Source organism: Cupressus sempervirens, chromosome 3 (genome assembly GCF_028749045.1).
Source record: "Cupressus sempervirens isolate cs-2001-9-10 chromosome 3, ASM2874904v1, whole genome shotgun sequence".
Taxonomy (NCBI): Eukaryota; Viridiplantae; Streptophyta; class Pinopsida; order Cupressales; family Cupressaceae; genus Cupressus; species Cupressus sempervirens.
Window position 1 is genome coordinate 406,198,041 of NC_143120.1, and position 22,144 is coordinate 406,220,184.

Genomic DNA, 22,144 nt, shown 5'->3' on the forward strand with positions numbered 1-22,144 from the left:
GATTTGGTCTATGTAAATTTGGTTAAATTTGTAAAGTGGGATTTAGTAAGGGTTTGGGTGCAATATGAATTTGGTGCTCAATTGTAGAGTCAATTCATATCCTTGGAAACATATTGATTTGGAAGCATATTGATTGATTGTTCATTGATTGAAACAGATTGTTGTTAGGCTCAAATGAATCAAATTATTTAACCCTATATTTTTTTTCAGGTAGTTGAATCTGACTCTTGCGTGCAATATGCATTTGGTCTCTATAAATTATTGATTTGTGTAAAGCTGAATCCCGTAGGAGTTTGTGTGCTTAATGAATCTAGTATCTGTAATTATTGAATTTGGTGCTCTCAATTGTAGAGTCAAATTCAAATCGTTTGAAGCATTATGATTGAAACAGGTTGTTCAGCTGAAACGAGTTGAATAATTGAGACCTACATTTTTGGCAAGCAATTGAATTTGGCTGATGTGCAATATAGTTTTGGTCTTTGTAAATTATTGTATTGTGTAAAGATGGATCTTGTAGGGGTTTATGTGTAGTATGAATCTAGTTTTTGTAATTATGAATTCGGTGCACAATTGTTGAGTCAAATTCAGATCCATGGAAGCATATTGATTAATTGAATCAGATTGTTGTTAAACTCAAACGAGTTAAGTAATTTAGCTATGTATATTTTGATAGCATTTGAATCTTCTTTGTTGTTTGCATTTGATGTATTTTATCCTTTGCAAGAAAGTGTTGTGAATTTTACAGATATTTGTTATCTTTAGCTGATTACACTAAGCTCAGTTGTTTTAGCTATAGGTGAGCATGTTTAAAGCTATAATTGGGTCTTTGGAAGCTATTTTCATCTATCTATTAGGATTAAACCACAGACAGAAATAACAATAACATGCAAATATAAACAATATCGAAAAATAATAGATCACACAGAAGAGAACACAAGACACCAAGATTTAACATAGTTCACCCAATCCCTAGGCCACGTCCACCAAACAACAAGTCTGATATTATTACAATCCAGTGATTACAACCTGATTACAATCTGTAATCCCTTACAACTCAATAATGCTGCAAGAACCAATTTTTGCATCACCTACAATGAAACAATCTCTAACCCTAAGCTCTTATATACAAGTATTTTTATGCTGCTTTAGGGTTACAACATGTTAGCCATACGTCGGCCAAAACATCGACCACAGGCCAAACAAAATTATGAAGTATGTATTGTACTTTCCTAATCAGTCACCACAGACTAATAATCTCCCACTTGGGGATTGATCGAACTCCACACAAGACAACAATCTCCCACTTGGAGACTAATCTTGTAGCAATACTGCTACCACATGGGGTTCACACTAGATCAAACCAGCTTGGACTCTATGGTTCTTTTATTCATGTTCAGTTTAGAAGACCAACCGAACCTAAATAGGAATCCAGCTTCTCCCTTGTCACTACCTTTGTATAAACATATTCGCTGGATTTTCATCTGTCTGTATCTTATCCAACTTTAACCATCCATCATCCAAAACTGACCAAATGGAATGGTACCGCAGCTAAATGTGTTTGGTCTTTGAATGCAGAGCTGAATTCTTGGCAAGATGAATGGTACTCTGACTATCGGTAAACAAATAATTATCCCTTTGAGGGTGCCCCAATTCTTCCAAGAAGAACCAAAGCCATATCATCTCCTTGGTTGCCTCTGTAGTGGATAAAGCATTAACCTTCTATAACCTAGAAACCCAGCTCACAGCTACCCCACCAATAGTAAAGACATAACCTATAGTACTTTGCCTGGTATCGATATCCCCTACCAAATTTGAGTCAACATAGCCTTATAAATCAGTAGTAGAGCCTCCAAAGTGTAAACACTTACTGAATGTTCTTCTCAAATATCAGAGAATCCATTTGATTGCATTCCAATGCTCAATTCCTGGATGACTCATATACCTACTAAGGACTCCCACTACATGTGCAATATCTAGCCTTGTACATACCATAACATACATCAAGCTTCCTAAAGCTGAAGCATAAGGTACCTTAGACATCTTATCCTCCTCTTCTTGTGTCTTGGGACACATCTCCTTAGTCAATTTCAAATGACTAGGTAAAGGTGTGTTGACAGCTTTAGCATTCTCCATAGAGAAATGTTGCAACACCTTCTCAACATAATCAGCCTGAGATAGCGTCAATTTTTTGTTCTTCCTATCTCTGCAAATCTTCATACCAAGGATTTGTTTTTTTGCCCCCAAATCCTTCATAGCAAATGCATGTACTAACTGACATTTCAACCCCTTAATCTGATCCATGTTAAACCCAGCTACAACAATATCATTAACATATAAACATAAAATAATGTAGTTATCATCATCCAACCTCTTAAAGTAAACACAATGATCTAAATGACACACACTGTATCCATGCTCATACATAAAACTATCAAATTTCAGATACGATTGCCGAGCTACTTATTTCAAGCCATATAAACTTTTTTTCAATTTGCACACTAAGTTCTCCTTACCTTTCATCTCAAATCCTTGTGGCTGAGCCATATATATCTCTTCATCCAAATCACCATGAAGAAAGGTTGTTTTAATATCAAACTGCTCTAAATGCAAATCTTCAGTAGCCACAATACTTAAAACAGTACGGATAAAAGTCATTTTAACAACAGGAGAAAATATCTCATCAAAAGCAATGCCCTTTTTTTGTGCAAATCTTTTTACAACTAACCTGGCTTTAAATCTTTTCTTACCTCCATCCTCTTTTTTTAACTCATAAACCCACTTATTCTGTAAAGCCCTTTTACCTGCAGGCAACTTGCATAAATCCTATGTCTTATTTTTCAGCAAAGAGTCCATTTCATCTCACATTGCAGACTCCCACTGAATCTTAGTATCCACCTACATAGCTTCATCATAACATTCAAGTTCACCAATATCAATAAGTAAAATAGAATACAAAGAGAGAAAATCTTTGTGGAGGTCTAGTTTGCTTTGTTGACCATCTAACGTTCACTGGTGTGTGTGGTATTTGTTGTTGTGGTTGTTACACATCATGAGGAATGGCTGGAACATCATCTTTTGGAGTATCATCCAACACTACATAATCATCTTCTTTCTTCTTATGTTGCTGCAACAGATCTTTGTACAACACTTTATGACATCCCTGCTTTTTACAATTTTATGATTTTCAAAATCTCAAAGCCTATAACCAAATTCATTAATGTCATATCCAACAAATACACATTTCTTTGACTTAGCTTTCAGCTTGGTTCTATTTTCAAAATCTATGTGAGCAAATGCTTCACAACCGAAGGTTTAGAGAAAAGAATAACTCACCTTCTCACTAGTCCATGCTTCCTCTAGAATACCACAACCCAAAGGAGTAGAGGGACCTCTATTAATCAAATATATAGTAGTATTGATAGCCTCTACCCACATGTATAAAGGCAACCTAGCATGCAACATCATGCTTAGTGCACGCTCCATTATAGTCATGTTCATGCATCCAGCCACTCCATTTTCTTGTGAAGTCCTTGGAACAATTTTCTGTCTATGAATACCATTGGTGGAGCAATAATTCTCAAATTCATGACTGCAATACTCATCACCATTATCAAATCTAAGATATTTTAATTCCTTACCAATCTCATTTTCAACCAAGCATTTCCATTTTTTAAAAGTTTCAAATACTTCAGATTTTTGTCTAAGGAAATAAACCCATACTTTTCTATTTGCATCATCAATGAATGTAACATAATAATAAGAGCCACCAAGGGAAGATACCTGAGCTGGTCCTCATACATCTGTATGCACAAGTTCTAATTTGTCCTTTTTATTTTCCTTCCCAGTCTTCACAAAACTCACTCTCTTTTATTTTCCATACACACAACTTTCACAGAAATCCATATTAACACATTTCAGACCTGGTAGAAATTTCTTTGAATGAAATACTTTCATACCTTTCTCACTCATGTGCTCAAGTTTGTTGTGCCATAACATTGTATCAGAATTTCCAGCAGCTACTTGTTCTCCTTGCTCAACCACAACAATTGTTCCTAAACATTCATTTTTCTCTGAAACAATTAAAGTAGAAGGAACAATATGACCTGTACAAAGATATAAGGTGCCTACTTTCACACCTTTTGCTACTACAAGGGAACCTTTTGAAATTTTCATTTTTTATCATTAAAAGTAACTACACAACCCTCATCATTGAGTTGCCCTGCTGAAATTAAATTCCTACTCAGCCTTGGAACATGTCTTACCTCATGTAGTAGCCAATGATTCCCATTCTACAACTTAATCTTAACTTTTCCCTTTCCAAAAATTTGATAGGGTTCATTATCCCTCAAATAAACAAGCCTAAAATCCCCTTGGACATAATCAATGAAATAACCTCTATGAGGTGTAGCATGAAATGAAACACCATAGTCTAAAACTCATGAATCATCAACACTTTCTAAAGATAGAAGCAAAGCATTCTCTTCGGATTTGTTACTTAACACATTTGTCTCATTTTCTCCATCTAGTTTATCTCCTTCATTTTTCTTTTGAGTCCAACAATCTTTCTTTTTATGCCTTGGTTTCCCACAGTAACAATAGTCATTCGATCCTCTCGATTGAGACCTCCTCCCTTTTGAATTTCCTCTTGATTTCTCATGATTTTTGGAATTATTTCCTCTTTCAGTCATTCTACCTTTGCTTTGTGCATTCAAAGCACTTGTTGATGTAAATCCACCTAAGGTTTTCTTACAAGTTTCGTCACTCAAAACAACACAGATCACATCATCATATTTTAGGGTACTAGATCCAGGAACATAATTACTCATAGCCATTCCAACTTTAAGGCAAAGAACACAAAATCAAGAGAGCCCTAATTTCTTCATCAAAATTGATACCCACAGAAGATAACTGACTAGTAATAGTATTAAACTCATTTAAATGATCCACAACAGATCCACCTTCTACCATTTTCGTATTAAATAAACTCTTCATGATAAATACCTTGTTTGAAGTGGAGGGTTTTTCATACAATTTCGCTAGGGTTTGCATCAACTCTTCTGTTGTATTTGCTTTTTTAATATTAAATGCCATCGATAGTGCTAGGCATAATCGAATGTTTCCAAGCGCCTTTTTTTTCAGAAGATCCCAGTCGTCATTTGACATAGATCCCTGATTCTTGGCTTTCCTTCCAATGGGTTCCATATATCCTTCTAATAAAGATAGTCTTCCATTTGCATCTTCCATAACTGAAAGTTTTTCCCATTAAACCTGTCAACCCTCACCTTACCCTCATCTGCCATTGCTCCCACTCAATTGTGAGACTTTCTTGTAGAGGATAACTGAAAAAACAACCTCGCTCTGATACCACTTATTAGGATTAAACCAAAGATAGAAATAACAATTACATGCAAATATAAACAATATCATAAAATAATAGTCTATTGCAAACTTTCCTTTATTTAAAATTGCGATATGACTTTAATGATAAAACTTATACTAATGATAACTTCAATTATAGTTTTGACTCTAAATTTAGTTTCAATTAATTGAATCAAAAACATATATTTTCATCATATTAATTATCACATATTTGATGACACAATATTGTATATTAACTGAAATTTTTTCATGTCTCTTTGAGGGGCTAGGTTATAGTTTTGCTTTTTTGGTTTGTTGGTGTTGCTCATTTCTTTCAAACATGGTTGCTAGAAATAGTGTTTCTGATGATGAAGAAGGTATGTTAAATTTAACAGACTTAGGCAAGTCTTCTTTATGGTAGAACTCTGCAGATATAATTTTGTTACATCTATTAAATTATAGATGAAGATTTAATTCTTTTTTCAAACATGGTAATTTTAATGCCTATCAAAAAAATGGAAAGCACTAGTTGTGAAGCCTAAAACTCATATTTAGAAGAAATGGAATAGAGGTCCCATGGAATGTTTCAGGTAATGTTTGTTTATTTACCTTTAGGGCCCGTTTGATTGCTGGAATAAGAATAGAAAAGTTGGAATACGTTTTCCATTTTCTGTTTGGTTCGTCACTTGGGATAGGGAATAGGAATACATATTCCCATTTTGCCTCTAAAATGAGCTTATACCCATTCCAAAAAATACCTGTTGTTGGAATAGCCATTCCTATTCCCAATATTACATGCCTATTCTCCATTCCTATGCCCACGACCAAATAGGCCCTTAGTTTCTTGAACCTAACTTATATTATTGGTTTCTATACCAGAGTATGAAGAAAGTAACATCAGGGATGCTCGTGATACAAAGGCTGCTGATGAAGATGAGGAGGAGGAGGGTAAAGGTAAAACATATGTATATTTTCTCCTATTACAATTAGTTATGTCTTGTATGAAAGTCGTAGCATGATTTTTTTTTATTCATTGTTCCATACTATCTGTGGTTTTAATTTACAAATTTTGCGTAAGATCATCAACCAATGATTTAAATGATTAAATATTGAAGTATATAATAAAAGCATTCTGCAGAATTGTAATACTAAGAAAGAATGAGAAGGATGAAGGGAGGATAGGAATTGGAAGCGACTGTGTGTGAGGGTTTCGGAAGCTTGTTGTGCTGCCTCTGGGCTGTGCATGCATAGGGAGAGCGCCCCATATCTCTTCTATCTAGTGAGACCTTTTGTAGATTCAATATTGGACGATTATTGTTGTGCAGGGTTTGCGTTTATTGTGGAAAACAAATTTTAAGAGCTTTTTTCAAAGTTTGTCTACCTGGCTATTATGGCTGCGAGTGGGGTTTCCACAAGTCTCATTCTTGTTGGAGCCTCTAGTTGTGATAAATCTTCTCCCGAGGCGCAGTCACAGGAGAAGGAGCCATTTTATGTTAGCGAGTGCCAAAAGTTAAATAAAGTTAATGGTTGTTTTCCGCATAGCTAGGATCAGCCTGTGCTGGTTATTCCTCCAGAAGCAGTAATGGAGGATGTGGACTATTTGGCCACACATGCATTGATATGCAAGTTTCTTGGTATTCGAATTTCCCTAGCAACTCTGGAAACTTGGATTCACCATTCATGGTAGGTGGAAGGTGATATGGACATTATGTTGGCTGGGAATAGCCACTTTTTGGTGAATTTCTCTTGTATGTCAGATCAAAATTGAGTCTTTGAGGGAGGCCCATATTTTTATGATAGAGTAGGTCTTTTTGTCAAACCCTGGCATCCGAGGTTCAATTATGCTAAGGATCTTCCTTCGAGAGTTCCTGTTTGGGTCCGCCTGTCGCAACTTCCTTTGGAGTTCTGGCATGAGGATATCTTGCAACAAATTACCATTGTGCTCAGAAAGATGAGTGTTATAGCCCACCAATCTTTGGATAAAATGGTTATTTCCTATGCTTGTATTTGTGTTGAAATTGATTTAAATAATCCTTTGCCAGATTCTCTAGAAATTTGTCTTGGCTCTTCTTCTTGGATCCAAAAGCTAGACTATGAATCTATTCCCTTTCGTTGCCGCCTTTGTCATGTGTATGGTCATTTACAACCTCAATGCCCTTAACCCTCCAACGACAATGGTACCCCTGTTGGGTTTTCTGGCCCAAGGATGGCTAACGATGGAAAGGGGAATGGTCAAAATGATAGTGGAAAAGGAAATGCTCCATCTGATAGTGCAAGTAGAGGGAAAGCTCATATGAACACTTCAAGTTAGGGGCCAGGGCCATCCAGTTCTACTAGTCCTGATAAGGATGGTTTTATCCTGGCTCAAAACCGTGCTAAGACGTGGGGTCAAAAATGATCTCATCTAGATCGACAAGTGGACTCAGGGTTTAATCGTTTTGAGGTTCTTGACAATATGGTTACAGAAGAAGGTATTCCTGTAGAGGCTCAGGGTGCAACTACTAGTCTAGAGGGGAGGAATTCTACTCTTAGTGGCAACTAAGATGTTGTAGTTCAGCATATGTCGAAGACTTCTATTGGCCCTGAGTCTGGTGCCCTTGTGGTTTTTCCTGCTCCACAGAAAAAGGATGATGTTCTTCTAGCAGATTTGGTTAAAGATGTGTTTGCCTCTGGTAAAGGAAAGGGATCTTCTCTTGCTTTGGGCCTGATGCAAAGACCATTTAAGAAAGTCTCTTTTACTACTCCCTTAAGAGTTGGGCGAAAGTAGGATCAGGAAAAAATTAAACTTACAGGAGATTTATTGGTAGAGTCTGGGGTTGTCAAGACTTTGGATGAGCATTTTCCCCACTCTATTCAATGATTATTCTCTCATGGAATGTGAGGGGGTTGAATAGCATCCCCAGACAAAAAGCTATTCACGATCTTGTGGTTGAGCATTCTCCAGATATCCTTTGTATCCAAGAGACCAAGCTTTCAGTGGACTCCATGTTTAGATGTGCTCCTAACATTTGGTTTCTAGGCCAATGTCAGTGTATTGATGCTTTGGGGAGCTCTGGTGGTCTTGCCATCAGCTGGGATCCTAAGAAAATTACGCCACTTTACTGGGTCTCTTGCCTCTCGGCTCTTTCAATGGTTGCTTCCTCTCTAGAGATTGGCGAGATGATTCTTGTTACTAATGTGTATGCTCCTATTGATCTCCCTAGAAAGTCTAAGCTCTGGGATCATATTAAGCATGTCAGAAGCTGCCATCCTTTCTTGCCTTGGATTGTGGCTAGAGCCTTCAACTCTGTTCTCAGTTTAGAGGAGAAGAGGGGTGGGCTAGCTCGCTTGGGTCCTTCTTCTGAGCTTCTTCGACAAAATATTGATCTTTTACATCTCTCTGATGTCAAGCCTCTCAATGGGCTCTTTACTTGGAACAATCATAGAGTTGGAAATGATGCTATCTCAGAATGCTTGGACAGGTTCCTTGTTTCCTGCTTTTGGAATTCTGGTTCTATTTTGCTCTCTTTTGAAATTCTTGATTGGAGAGGTTCTGACCACTGGCCTATTAAGCTCACAGCTAGTTATGTTGCTATCCCCAAGAACCATCCCTTTAAGTTCCAGCTGATGTGGCTTTGAGACTCTTCTCTTCATGACTTAATGGCTCACTGGTGGAGACAGGGAGGCCCTGCCTATGGCACTGCTATGTTCTCCTTCTCTAAAAAACTTCAATTTGTTAAAAGGAAGTTGAAGCATTGGAACAGGAATTGTTTTGGTAATCTTCATATTATGAAGAGGAGGGCTCAGGATCGTCTTGATGTTATTACTAGGTAGATTTGGGATCTAGGTTTTTCAGAAGCTCTTGGCATTGCAGAATCCTGAGCTTCTATTGATTTAGTTGAGTGGGATCTTAGAGAAGAAATCTATTGGAAACAGAAGCCTCGAGTTGACTGGCTTCAGGAAGGGGACAAGAACACTGCATTTTTCCATAAATTTGTGCAAGCTCGACGTAATAGGAGTTACATTTCTTCTCTTGTTACTTCTGATGGGATGCGTCTGACTTCTTCTCAAGCTATTTCCAGGGAAGCTATTCAGTTTTACTCTCTTCTTTTTTTAGATGATTTACCTCCAACATAGATTGAGGAGAATACTATCTTGTCTTGTATTCCCTCTGTTGTGACTAGGGAGATGAATGATTCTCTTATGAGGCCAATTAGTCTGTCTGAATTGGAGGGGGTGGTCTTCAGCTTGCGAAAGGGCAAAGTTTCAGGGCTGGATGGTTTCCCTATTGAATTCTTTCAAGAATTTTGGGATATTATCAATCATGACCTTTTGGATGTGGTTCAGGAGTCCTTTTCCAACAAAGAAATGCTTCGAGCCTTGAATGCTACTTTCTTAGTCCTTATTCCGAAGAAGGAAGAGGCTAATCAGCTGGACTTTTTTAGGCCCATTGCTCTTTGTAATGTGGTCTATAAAATCCTCACTAAGCTCCTAGCAGAGAGGCTTAAAGTTTGCCTTCCTATGGTTATCTCTGAGGAACAAGGGGGTTTTGTGGCAGGAAAACAAATTTTGGATGGGGTGGTTATTGCTTCTGAAGCTATTCACTTTATGTGTACTTTCAAGGAATGCGCTATGTTTATTAAGCTTGATATGGCTAAGGCTTATGATAGAGTCAATTGGGATTTCTTGTGGAAAGTTCTTCTTGCTTTTGGCTTCAGTCAAGATTGGGTTAGATGGGTTCTTAGCTATGTTACTACTCCTTCCTTCTCGGTCCTTCTTAATGGTGAACCGACAGAGCTTTTTGGGGCTTCTAGAGGTCTTTGTTAGGGAGATCCCATCTCGCCTTATTTGTTTATCATTATGGCTGAGGGACTTGGTAGACTTATCAAGTTTCATATTTCCCAAAATTTGATTCAAGGATGGCAATGGAGAAATGGTTTGCCTGCTCTTTCTCACCTTCAATTTGTTGATGATACTACCCTTGCTGGGAGAGCTCGGATTCGGGAAGCTAAAGCCTTTCGGCTCACCTTGGATACTTATTTGGCTGTCTCTAGGTAGAAAATTAATGACCAGAAGTCCTCTATTTTTTTCTTCAATACTCCTACGCCGATCTAGCGGAGGATTGCTAATATCTTAAGATTTCAGATTGCGCCTCTCCCTCTGACTTACTTGGGGGTCCCTATTGTGGTGGGTAGATAGCCTAGGCTTTTCTGGCAAAGCTTGCTTGACAAACTTCGACAAAAGGTCAATAATTGGACTCACAAGTGGCTCTCTACTACTAGGAGGGTGATACTCCTTCAATCTATAATTCAAGCTATTCCCATATACAAAAGCATGGTTCAGGCTGCCTCAGTGTATTTTCTTAAAGAATTTGATGCCCTCTCTCACCAATTTCTTTGGAGTGGCAATTTGCAACATACCAAATGGAGCCTCATAAATTGGGATATTGTTTGTCGGCCAAAAAAGGAAGGAGGCCTTGGCCTTCGGTCTGCTATCTTGTGCAGTCAAGCTCTTGCTGCCAAGCTCTATTGGTGTTGGTGTACTAGTCAGTCTCAAATTTGGGCCCATATCCTGTCACACAAGTATTTACCTAGTGTTGAACCTTTTCCAGGTTTTCTCTTGAGGGAAGAGGCTCTATGGTGTGGAATACCCTCAAGATTGGTGCTCACCTGGTGAAGAGAAGTTTATTTTGGATCTGCAATAGAGGCACTGAGGCTCTATTTTGGAGTGATTCTTGGACTAGGCATCCTCCTCTCCTTTCCTCTCATCCTCACTTGCAAGCTCTTTATGATTCTTTCCTTTCTGCTGGATGGAATAAGGTGGCTCATTATAAGGAGGCTTTTAACCCGGGCCTTGCTATGGGTTATAGATGGAAGAATTCTTCTGATTGGCCTCCGGTGGCTCCCTGGGAGATTGGCTGAAACTCTCTCAGATATTGGCTTCTAGGGAGTGCAGCTCGTTGCAGGAACCCGATGTTTTGGCTTGGGGAGGTGCTTCTTCTGGCAAGTATTATGTTTCATCTGGGTACCTTGGGTTGATAAAACAAATTTTTGGTGAGGTGGAGGTCTCTTGGTGGAAGAAAGTTTGGAATAGTTTTTCATGGCCTAAGTGTAATTTTTTCCTCTAGATTTTGGTTTACAATCGTTGTCTCACTTGGGATAATCTCTGCAAGCGAGGCTTCTAGGGGCCTTCCATCTATGTTCTCTGCCACAATAGTGAAGAGTCTGTATCTCACCTTTTTTTCCAGTGCCCCTTTGCCAAACAGATTTGGCACCTCTTGTGGAGTGTGTGGGGATGCACGTGCTGGCATGTGTCCTCTTTGTCTGAATTCTAGGACCGTTTGGGCCATTCCCCTTCCAAGAATTATTTTCTTCAAGTTGCTTGGACTATCGGCCCTTCCCTTATTTTATGGCATTTTTGGCTTGAGAGGAATAGAAGGATCTTTCATAATTTGCAGTTTGAGCTCAGGCACCTATGGGGGAGAATTGTTAATTCTCTTCAAGAAAAACTCCTTGCTAAATGTGATCCTACTGATGCTGGTATTTACTCTCACCTCTCCTTTCCTCTTCAGGGTTGCTCTCCCTCGATCCCCTACACCCGCTCTGGGAATAGAGCTAAACAACACCCTCAGCGTGTTAATCGTCAGGGACGTTGGTCTCCTCCTGAGGCGGGCACTCTTAAAATCAACACTGATGGTTCTTCTCGGAGAAATCCTGGTCCAACTGGTATTGGGAGAGTTGGGCATGATAGTTCTGGTGATATCTAGTTTTTGTTTTCTATATACAAGGGTTACCATACTAATAACCTCATGGAAGCCTTGGCTATCTTGGTTGCAGTGGAACAATGTTATCTATGTGGTTGGAAAAGAATCATCTGTGAGACTGACTCACAGGTGGTTGTGAACTTATTGCATAATAGGAACCTTGTGCATGTGGATTGGCATTTGGCTCTGGTTATTCAGCAGATCATTTAGTTATGCAATTTTATGGATTCTGTGTCCTTTATGCATATCCCTCGTGAGTGGAACAGTGTGGCTGATTGTCTGGCTAAATGGGCCTCTGAGCAGGGGCCGGCTTGGAACATTCTTGATCTTAGGATGCTTCCCCTTGATTTATCTCAGATGCTGGATCACCTTGTGGACTAGGATAAAGCTATGTAGTTCTCTTTGTTTCTTGTGTTGTTCAGCTCTCTTTGATATTCAATAAAAATTTTACCCCTCTTTTAGTTTAAAAACAAATAAAAGCATTCTACATGATCAATGAAGAAGAGGAACAAGATGAATATGAGAAAGATGGCTTCATAGTTGATAATGTAGAATAAGAAGCTAGAGAAAGTCGTGATGAAGAAATGAACGCAAGAAAAAAAAAGAGGAAAAAAAGGTCTGCTCTAGTATTGTTGATTTTCCATGTTCTATGAGAAATGATATTATTTTACACTGAGTAAACCTGTTATATATTTTAATTCATTGTTTGTGTGTGAGCACAGGGATTCTGAAGAGAATTATGAACTTGATGTCAAAGATGATTATGAGTTACTACAGGAGGCCAATATGACTGGTTTTCAGCGTCCAAATTTTGTATGTCTGCGTAACTACTCCTTATGTATAAGTCAATTCCTTCAGTGGAAACATAATGTGCTTTTTTGAAATTATTACAGGTTAGCGAGAAGTTTAAATGCCTAAAGAGAGCTAGAAAGAATAATCGTATAGAGGAAAAGACAGGCTTCTCTGATGAGGATGAGCTGGAAGATGGTGGTTGGACAGGTGCCACTGCTGAGGAAACATTGAAATGTAGTTTGTTTGGGGATGATGAAGGTATAAAGATTATTCTCAAGAGATAAACAGTTTGTTGATCCTCTGCTTGGTTCATTTGCTATTTGCCTCTTTTCTCTGCTTTGCCTAGTTGCAATCAAAGGTCTGATCTTTTTGTATAGTAGATCATTTTACTTAGGCATGGTACTTGAAAATTTGTAGGAGTGCCCCCAAAAGATGTTGCAGAAGAGGAAGATCAGCTTGAAGAAGAGGAGGACATGGGGGAAGAAGACAAAATGGCAGATTTTATTGTCGATGAAGAAGAAGTAGATGAAAACGATGTACCTGTAAGGTATCTTTTTATTGTGTTTGAATTTTCATATTTATCGATTTTATTATAGATTATTTATTCCATAATAATAATGTTACCAAGATGAAAACAATTTATTTGCAGGGTATCTTTTATTATATTTCTATTTTCACATATTATCATTTTCATTAATATGATATATTATATAATCCAAGATGTGAATGTTTTTACTTTCTTGGTTTATGTCTTACAAAAACTACTTTCTTTTGGTCTTTGCTTTAGGAGGAAGAGGAAATTGAAAAAACGAGCAGCCAAGCAAGCTCTAGGCATATCCTCATTTGCTTTGCAAGAAGCACGGGATATATTTGGTGATGTGGATGAATTTTGAGTCTTCGAAAGTAAGGTCTAAAAATGAGAGGTCTCGATGGTTTAGGAGGACCTGATGATGACTGAGGTGCAAGGAGACTTGAGGATGAGTTTGAGCCAAGCATTTTGGCAAAGAATTACATAACAGCTAAGGATGATGAAATTCGTGAAATAGATGTGCCTGAACGATTTCAGGTGGGTAAAATTTATATTTTTATTGTCGAATATTTTTGTTCTAATGTATTACATTTCTATCATATATGTTTGGAAATTCAAAAATAAAAGTAACTTTTTTTATGTTAGCCATCACATTCTAAAGTTTGAAGTTATTTTTGTATGTGAAACATGTTTGATGCTTTCAAAGTTATTTCAGTTTCTGCAACATGTTAACACTGATTGAGTATATTTTGTTTGTTTGCTTCAGTTGTTTGAAGAGATTACGGGTCTAGTTCCACAAAATGAGAATACAGTACCGGAGGCAAAATGAATATATGAGCAAGTATTTGGTTCATTAGTTGTACCAATTAGGAAAGAGTTTCAGTATATTGCACAGCTGGACAAGGAAGAAGTAGTGAAGGATATTACTAATGTATTAAAGATGTTCCATGATCAAAAGCTAGAAGTAAGCTCATTTATTTTTTTGCAATGTTGAGTTTACATAGATTTTCTTTCAGGCTGCTATAATAGTTTTTTTAAGTTAAAACAAGGCATAATGTTTGTTTATTTTACTGCAAAGTTGATTTTTCACATATTCACTTTTTTCTGGTGAAATAAAGTGTTATTTGTTCAAATAAGGAACGTTTGTTTGTTTGTTTTTCTGCAAAGTTGAATTTACACATACTCACTTTTTATTCTGATGAAATAAAATATTTTGTTTCCTTAAAATAAGGTATAATATTTGTTTGAGGACTACTTACTGCATATTTATAAATTGTCTGAGCTGTAAAATGTTAATTGTGCAAGGTCATATTTATTGCTATGTACCGGAAAGAAATGTGTCTTAACTTGCTTCAAGAGAAAGAGTACAACACTAAAGAAACTACTGATAAATCTACAGGTAAAGCTGCAAACAAGGAAAAATAAGTCTAAAATGAAAATGTACAAGGTGAGAATATAGTTAAGGATGCCTTTTGTTACACATAAAAATGTTGAATGGCTTACAATTTGTCCTTATTTTAGGCACTGTGGGAAATACAGGTTTGGGACTTGAAAATGGCTTTTACTTCAAAGGAGGAAGTCGGCTCTCAAAGAATCTTATGAGAAATGAGCTGGAGAAGGAGCTAGAAGAGATGCAACAAGATGGAGGCTATTAGAAACAGTTTTTCAGTCTCTTGATGATGCAAAATCTGAAAGGACTATTGATGACAGATGAAAAATTTAACCTACATTTTCCTCCTAATGAATTTGAGGTAGAAGGTGGTCTGTTCAAGAGGCCAAAACGCAAATCCATGTATGGCATCTATCGGAAGTCTGGATTGGGGGCTATATCAAGTAGTTTTGGTCTTCCCTCTCAGCAACTGGGCAAAAATCTATTAGCTATGTATAAGGTAACTACTTGTCTTCTGTATTTAATGTGCCCCTACTATGATTGTGCAGTGTTACTTTCAGCAAATGAATGAAGGCTATTTTCTAATTTTTTTCCAGATGTACGAGTTTGAAGATGAAAGCAATACACCAGAGGATGTGGTAATTGGATTTTTTGCTAGAGAATTTGTCAATCCACAGTCAGTGCTCAAAGGTGCTAGGAACATGGCATGGTTTGTCCACAACATTTTGCTTGTATTGCTTAATTTATGTGTTAAAATTTTGTCATCTAATGGATTATTGGTGCTTTTTTTAGGTTGTAGTAGAAATTAGTTGTGAGCGAGCTGTTAAGGAATATGCCCGCACTTTCTACATGGAAAAGGCAGTGGTAACTACTAAGCCTACTGCTGATGGTAATGATGCTATAGGCTTGTTCCATCAGTATGCTAGGGTAAAGTGGCTGAGTAATAAGCCAATAAGTAAGTTTGACGATGCACAATGGCTTCTTATTCAGAAAGCTGGAGAGGAGAAAATTCTTTTGGTTACTATTGGTTTGTCTAAGGATGACTTAGATGGTACATTAATGGATGAATTTGAAGCTTTCTACCTTAGTGAAGTTTATGATGGATCATCAACCTCATATAGTTGTTTTGGGAGCCTCAAATTTGCGGTGTAAATATTTGAAGCATGATATCTTTGAGGTATGACATGAAGATTTTCGGTTTTTTGCTACTTTCCATAATATACTTTTATGCTTGACAAAAGATTGTGGATGACTACTGCAGATAATAAAATTAGTTAATAGCTTTTGTGTAATGTCCCCTTTCTTGACGATCTTAGTAACTTGTGTCAATTCCATAATTTCACTTTCTTACGCGGTCAAATAATTGCATATATTCAATATCAATTATCATTTTGCTATAAACGTATGAATCTATGTAAAACTTCTGTGGAACGTAAGGTTGTCTAATATATCTAGATTCATTAGACTGGTTGACTATTATACTTTTTTTTGATTTATTATTATTAAGTTGTTGTAATGATGCCTTAGTATCTCTATGACTTGGCACTTCTTGTCACCAATCTTTTTCATCTCCCAATATTATTGAGTCAATTGGGTGTCTTCCAGAACGCTAAAAAATACATTTCCTCCATTTGGTGAGAGACGAATTCAAACTTGGTATGGCCTATCTGACTTCTCTCAGCATTAACAGGCCACAATGTTTATGTTTGTATACATTGATTTGGATATATGCTATTCATACCATCAAGGGAATATGTCACCTGTAGGTAGCTGCATGCATTACCAGACCATCCATGTCATCTTTGCTATTTTCCATCCTTTAATTGCCACTGTGTTCGCATCCTTTTGATTGTGTCTTCTAGTTTTCTCCCATTATATCTCCTCCTCCTCACTTAGGCCCTATTTGGTTACAGGAAGAAGCGGGGTGGAATAGGGTTTCAAGGGCCAAAATCTGGTTATGGAGGAAAAAAGGGGTGTTTGGATCATCAAATGCAGAACCCGATTTTTGCTTTCTTCTGCCAATTATGCTCCAAAAATGGAAGAAACGTCTTCCAACAAATAGGTGGAAGTTGAAATGAAAACCCAAATTTGGGTTTTTATGAATGGGTTTAAATAAATCGTCAGGTCTGCAGAATTCACCTTAGGTTTTTGGAAGAGCAAAAGTGCATTGTTGTTTTGTTGTAGTTGTTTTGTTGTTGTGTTGTGGAAGACGAGGGTTTTTGTGGCTATTGTGGTGTTTGTTGTTGCGTTTGCTGTGGTCGTGGCATTTTCTAGGTTGTGGCGTTTGTTGTAGTTGTGGTTGGGGCTGGGGTTTCTCTACTTTGGACAGTGGTGGCAGTTGCTTTGAACACAGCTCATTTTTTGTGGTTGTAGTTGTGGCTAGGGTTTCTCTACTTTGAACAGCGGCAATGGATTTGAACACAACTCTCTTCTCACATGCACGGTTCTCTTCTCCCACCCACATTTGCATATTGGGGTTTTTTTTTGAGTTTTTTTTGTTCATTCAAATGGTAACAGTTTGTTGTACGTCTGCTTAGAAAAATAGTTAATATATGCTCAGGAATGAGTTCTAGTATGTGCTCACGCCATTACCTCTTATTACCTATATATATCATAGTTAAAGCTCTGATTTTTTGTACCCATAGCAATGAAATTTACAAGTATATCAATAGCTTTTATCTATATTAGTTGACCTATACATAGTTTATCATGGTTCTATTTCTATCTGCTATCTACTTAGCAATTTAGTTAATATATGTTGTAACTGTTTGTTTCAAATCTATTTAGCAAAATAGTCAATATGTGCTCACTAATGAATTCCAATATAGTGATGTGAGAGATCAATACTAGTGAAATGAACAACTAAACTTTGTAACAATTTCTTGCTAGTAATGAGTTCTAGTATAGTGTTGTGAGAGATGAATGCAATACCATTAAATAGAGCCAAGTCGTAAACTCTATATGGATCAACTATGTATAGATTAATGAAAATCAAGGCTTTTATCTGTACATAGTTTATGACATCATAAACTGTGTATAGATCAATGCCAATCTTTTCTCTAATCTATAGATAGTTCATGCACACACAGTTTATAAGGTCATAAACTATGTATAGATCATTACAATTCCATTAAACACAGCCAAATCATAAACTATGTATAGATCATTGCAAATCCATTAAACACAACCAGTCATAAACTATGTATGGATGGATGTACCTAACTATAAGCATTTATGCCTGTGACCCTATTCACATGTTCCAATTTTGCATTGAGAAAGGGTGGATACTAAATCCATCCTATATTTATGTAGTATATTGTATACATGGTAGATCAATGACAATCATAGCTTTTATCTATACATAGTTGACTTATACATAGTTAATGTTTGTATCTGCTATCTACTTAGCAAAACAATCAATATATGTTGTAACAATTTGTTTCGAATCTACTTAGGAAAATAGTAAATATGTGCTCAGTAATGAGATCAATGAAAATCATGCCAATGAAATGAGCAACTAAACTATGTATACATCAACCATACATAGTTTATGAGGTCATACACTATGTATAGATCAATGCAGAAAGAAACCCTAGTCCCACTACCAACAATGCTCCTTTTCATCTTCTAAAAGATGAGCCTCAGTTTCAGCGGACCCAACGGTTTATTAAAACACATTCATAAAAACCCAAATTCAGGTTATAGTTTGTACATGTGTATGTGTACATACATACACATGTGTCTGTAAATTTATACATGTGTGTACATGCATACATACATACATACATGTGTGTGTATGTGCATACATACATACATACATGTGTGTGTACGTACATACACGCATACATGTGTGTGTACATACATACATACACGCATACATGTGTGTGTAAGTACATACATACATACATGTGTGTGTGTATGTACATACATACATAGATACATGTGTGTGTACATACATACATGCATACATGTGTGTGTATGTACGTGTATACATACATATGTGTGTACATATAGACAAATGGAATCAGTATTATGCTTGCATTGGTATAGATAGATTACATGGAGTAGAATGACACATCATTGTAATTTGTTCATTATGGGCTTATGATCCTCAGTAGTTGGTACTCCTTGTTGTATTTGAATAAATAATTGACTTCTTAATGCAATGAGGCTAGCAAATAATCATGTTGTATCTCGATAGGTGATAGTTGATCTCATAACTGATAGTGTTTAAATTGTCCACGTTTCAAGCCACTAATGGATCCTATGGAGACTATAGAGGTTCAAGGAAGCATAGTTAGGAAGACCACATACACCCGCATTCTCACAATTCTTTTTTCTTTTGTTGGCATAGCCAAAGTAGTGGTAGCCCGAGAAGGCAGTCAAATGGGTAAACGAATAAGAAAAGGAAATTCCTTTTGTAGAGGCATTATTCATTTGAATGAGGTGGATTGTCATGATCAGATTCGAATGAGTAGGGCAGCCTTCTTTTCTCTAGCTCGTATTCTCAGGCTGAAAGGAAGCTTGAGAGATACGATCCATTTTAAGTTAGAGGAACAATTAGTGATGTTCCTCCACACCCTTAGGCACAATATAAGGAACCGCAAGATTGCCCATAACTTTGGGCACTCAGGAGAGACAGTTAGTCAGTACTTCCACAAGGTTTTGACAGTTGTCTTAGCCCTTCATAGAGATTACTTCATACCACCCGATCCAGGCACTCCTCCCGAAATTAGTGGGAAGGATCGTTTTGAACTATTCTTCAAGGTAAATCACACATTGTTACAAGTTTATTGTCTAGATTTTTGTCCTTATCTTATTATTACTTGAGCATACATTTTATTAGTGTACCACATCCCATAGGATTGCATTGGAGCCATCAACAGAACCCATATTCCAGTGCGATTCAATGTCAACATATAGGGTAAATATCATGATAGAAAAGGAAACCTATCGCAAAATGTTATGGGTGTCTACTCCTTTGATTGTAAGTTTCAGTACTGCCTTGCTGGTTGGGAAGGCTCTGCTATAGATAGTGGTGTTCTAGCCTTCGCTCTATCTAGATTAGATCTACTTGTGGTTCCCCCTAGTAAGCCAAATCACATTTTAATATACTCAAGGTTATGCTAAATGGTTCAAGTATTGACAATATACTTTCTTTATGAAGGAAAATATTAACTAGTGGATGTTGGATATCCAAATGCACCTGGATTTCTCACTCTTTATCGGTGTACATGCTACCACTTGAAAGAGTGGTCAAGAGAGAACCCAATAAACTTTGCACATGAGTTGTTCAACCATCGACACTCCTCTCTTAGAAATGCAATAGAATGTACGTTTGGCATTTTGAAGCAGCATTTTCCAATCTTAAGACATGCAACGTCTTATGATATCATGACACAATCCTATATTGTTTTAGCATGTTGCATACTTCACAATTTCATTATGATAGAGGATGGCCTTCCATTGGAAGTAGCTATTGAAGAGGAAGATGATCGTGATGGGATAGAGGTATCACTGCTTGAGACATATGGGTTGTCTCACGAGGATAGAAATGAGTGGGCCCAATTTTGAGAAGATATAGCAAGTAGGATGTGGGAAAATTATAGATCTTGAGAATAAATGATTTATTAGAAGGCAATGTGCTTTATATGATTAAATTGATGTATGCATATACAATGATGGTGTGTGATTTCATTATTTTGATATCAGTCCTTGCTATATTCTAATTAAATAGAAAGAGCATTAACTTTCAATTTCACACCTACTTTATGTACAAAAACTGTTGATCATATCTGCAATACGCAATCCAACTTGAAATGTAGATTACATTGTTTTAAATGTAAGAAAGCACAAGTATTATACATCTTTACATTGAGAAAGTGCAATAACATGCTTCATAATGGGGCTCCTGACTATTTACTTGCCATTGATATCACCATTTTGTCTTGCTGGTAGTTTTTTTGATGTTGATGTGTTATCATTAATTATTGCTTAAATGTGTATCATCTGATAGGAGTAGCTTAAATGTCTCCCAACTATTCCTCCTATCTGCTACCTCAAAACCACTCAAACTGTCACATGCTATAGTTGAATAATGTTTATCATATTCAATTAAATGCTTTCAAGTTTATTAAATGTTAGCCTCATTGCATTAGGATGTATTAAAAAATGATATTTAAAGTTTATTGTCTTCAATTTTAAATGAAATACAGCAAGGAGTACCAAATGATGAAAATCATAAGCCCACTAGTAACAAGAGAACATCGAATTTGCTGAAAATCCTATTTTTCCGATGTTACTCCTTGTTGCATTCCATTTAAATTTAAAGAGCAGTAACTTTCAATTTCAATCATATGACTACTTTAAATCGTAATACGTTTACCTATTCAATATGTTAGCCTCATTCCATTATGATGTATTACAAATTGATATTTAAAGTTTATCGCCTTCAAATTTAAATGAAATATAGGAAGGAGTACACAATGGCATATACCGAGCTCATGATGAGCATGGACAGATTTGATCATGTGAACCAGATGTGTTCTCCCATTACTTTGAGTGATATAGATGGATCCCTCACTGTGAGCAAAAAATCTTCTTCTTCAAAGAAGAAAATGTGGACAAAATCGATGGAACACAAGTTTCTAGACTTGCTCTTCGAACAAGTTCATCTTAGACAAAAAGGTGAAGGTGGTTTTAAAAAAGAAGCATGGACTACGATAGAGAGGACATTCAATGCAGGGATGAACTTGAATCTATCATGAGATCATTTTAAGAATAAGATGAAAACATGGAAAGTAGGATATAGAGTAATGAAGGACTTGAAAAATACAAGTGGGTTAGCTTGGAATGAAGAAACTCAAACTGTGGATGTTGAGGATTCAGTGTGGGATGAGCTTTTGAAGGTAGGATGATCTTTGTACTCTTTTCATTGAAGAAATTTTTCCTTCTTATTTTAATAATGAAAAACTTACAACCTAATCCATCTATTAATGCTTACATGTAGAGGAGAGAATTCAAAAATACAAAAATGTATAAGAGGTCACCTTTCTAGTATTTCAATGAGTTCATTGTAACTGTCGGCAATGACATTGCTGAAGGGTTCGCAGCTACAATGCCCCTTGACGCTGAAGAAGGGCACCCTATGAACGATGCATTTCATGTGATTGATGAGGATGATACCAATTGTGGTACACCTCTTGATAGCCAACCAGATTTTGATGAAGAGTTATATCATTCCAATCAACCGAGTGCAAGTGCTAGAGGGACTCCTACACCATCATCATCAAGGAGGGGAAAGAGGAAGAAGACATCTTTGTCTATATCATTG

The 22,144-nt window shown here is 36.8% G+C and overlaps 1 pseudogene; it reads left to right on the forward strand.

Annotated features, from left to right (window-relative positions):
• The first annotated feature begins 5,582 nt into the window (after nucleotides 1-5,582).
• Nucleotides 5,583-22,144, forward strand: part of LOC149566724 (transcription elongation factor SPT6 homolog) — a 28,076-nt pseudogene continuing 11,514 nt past the window's right edge.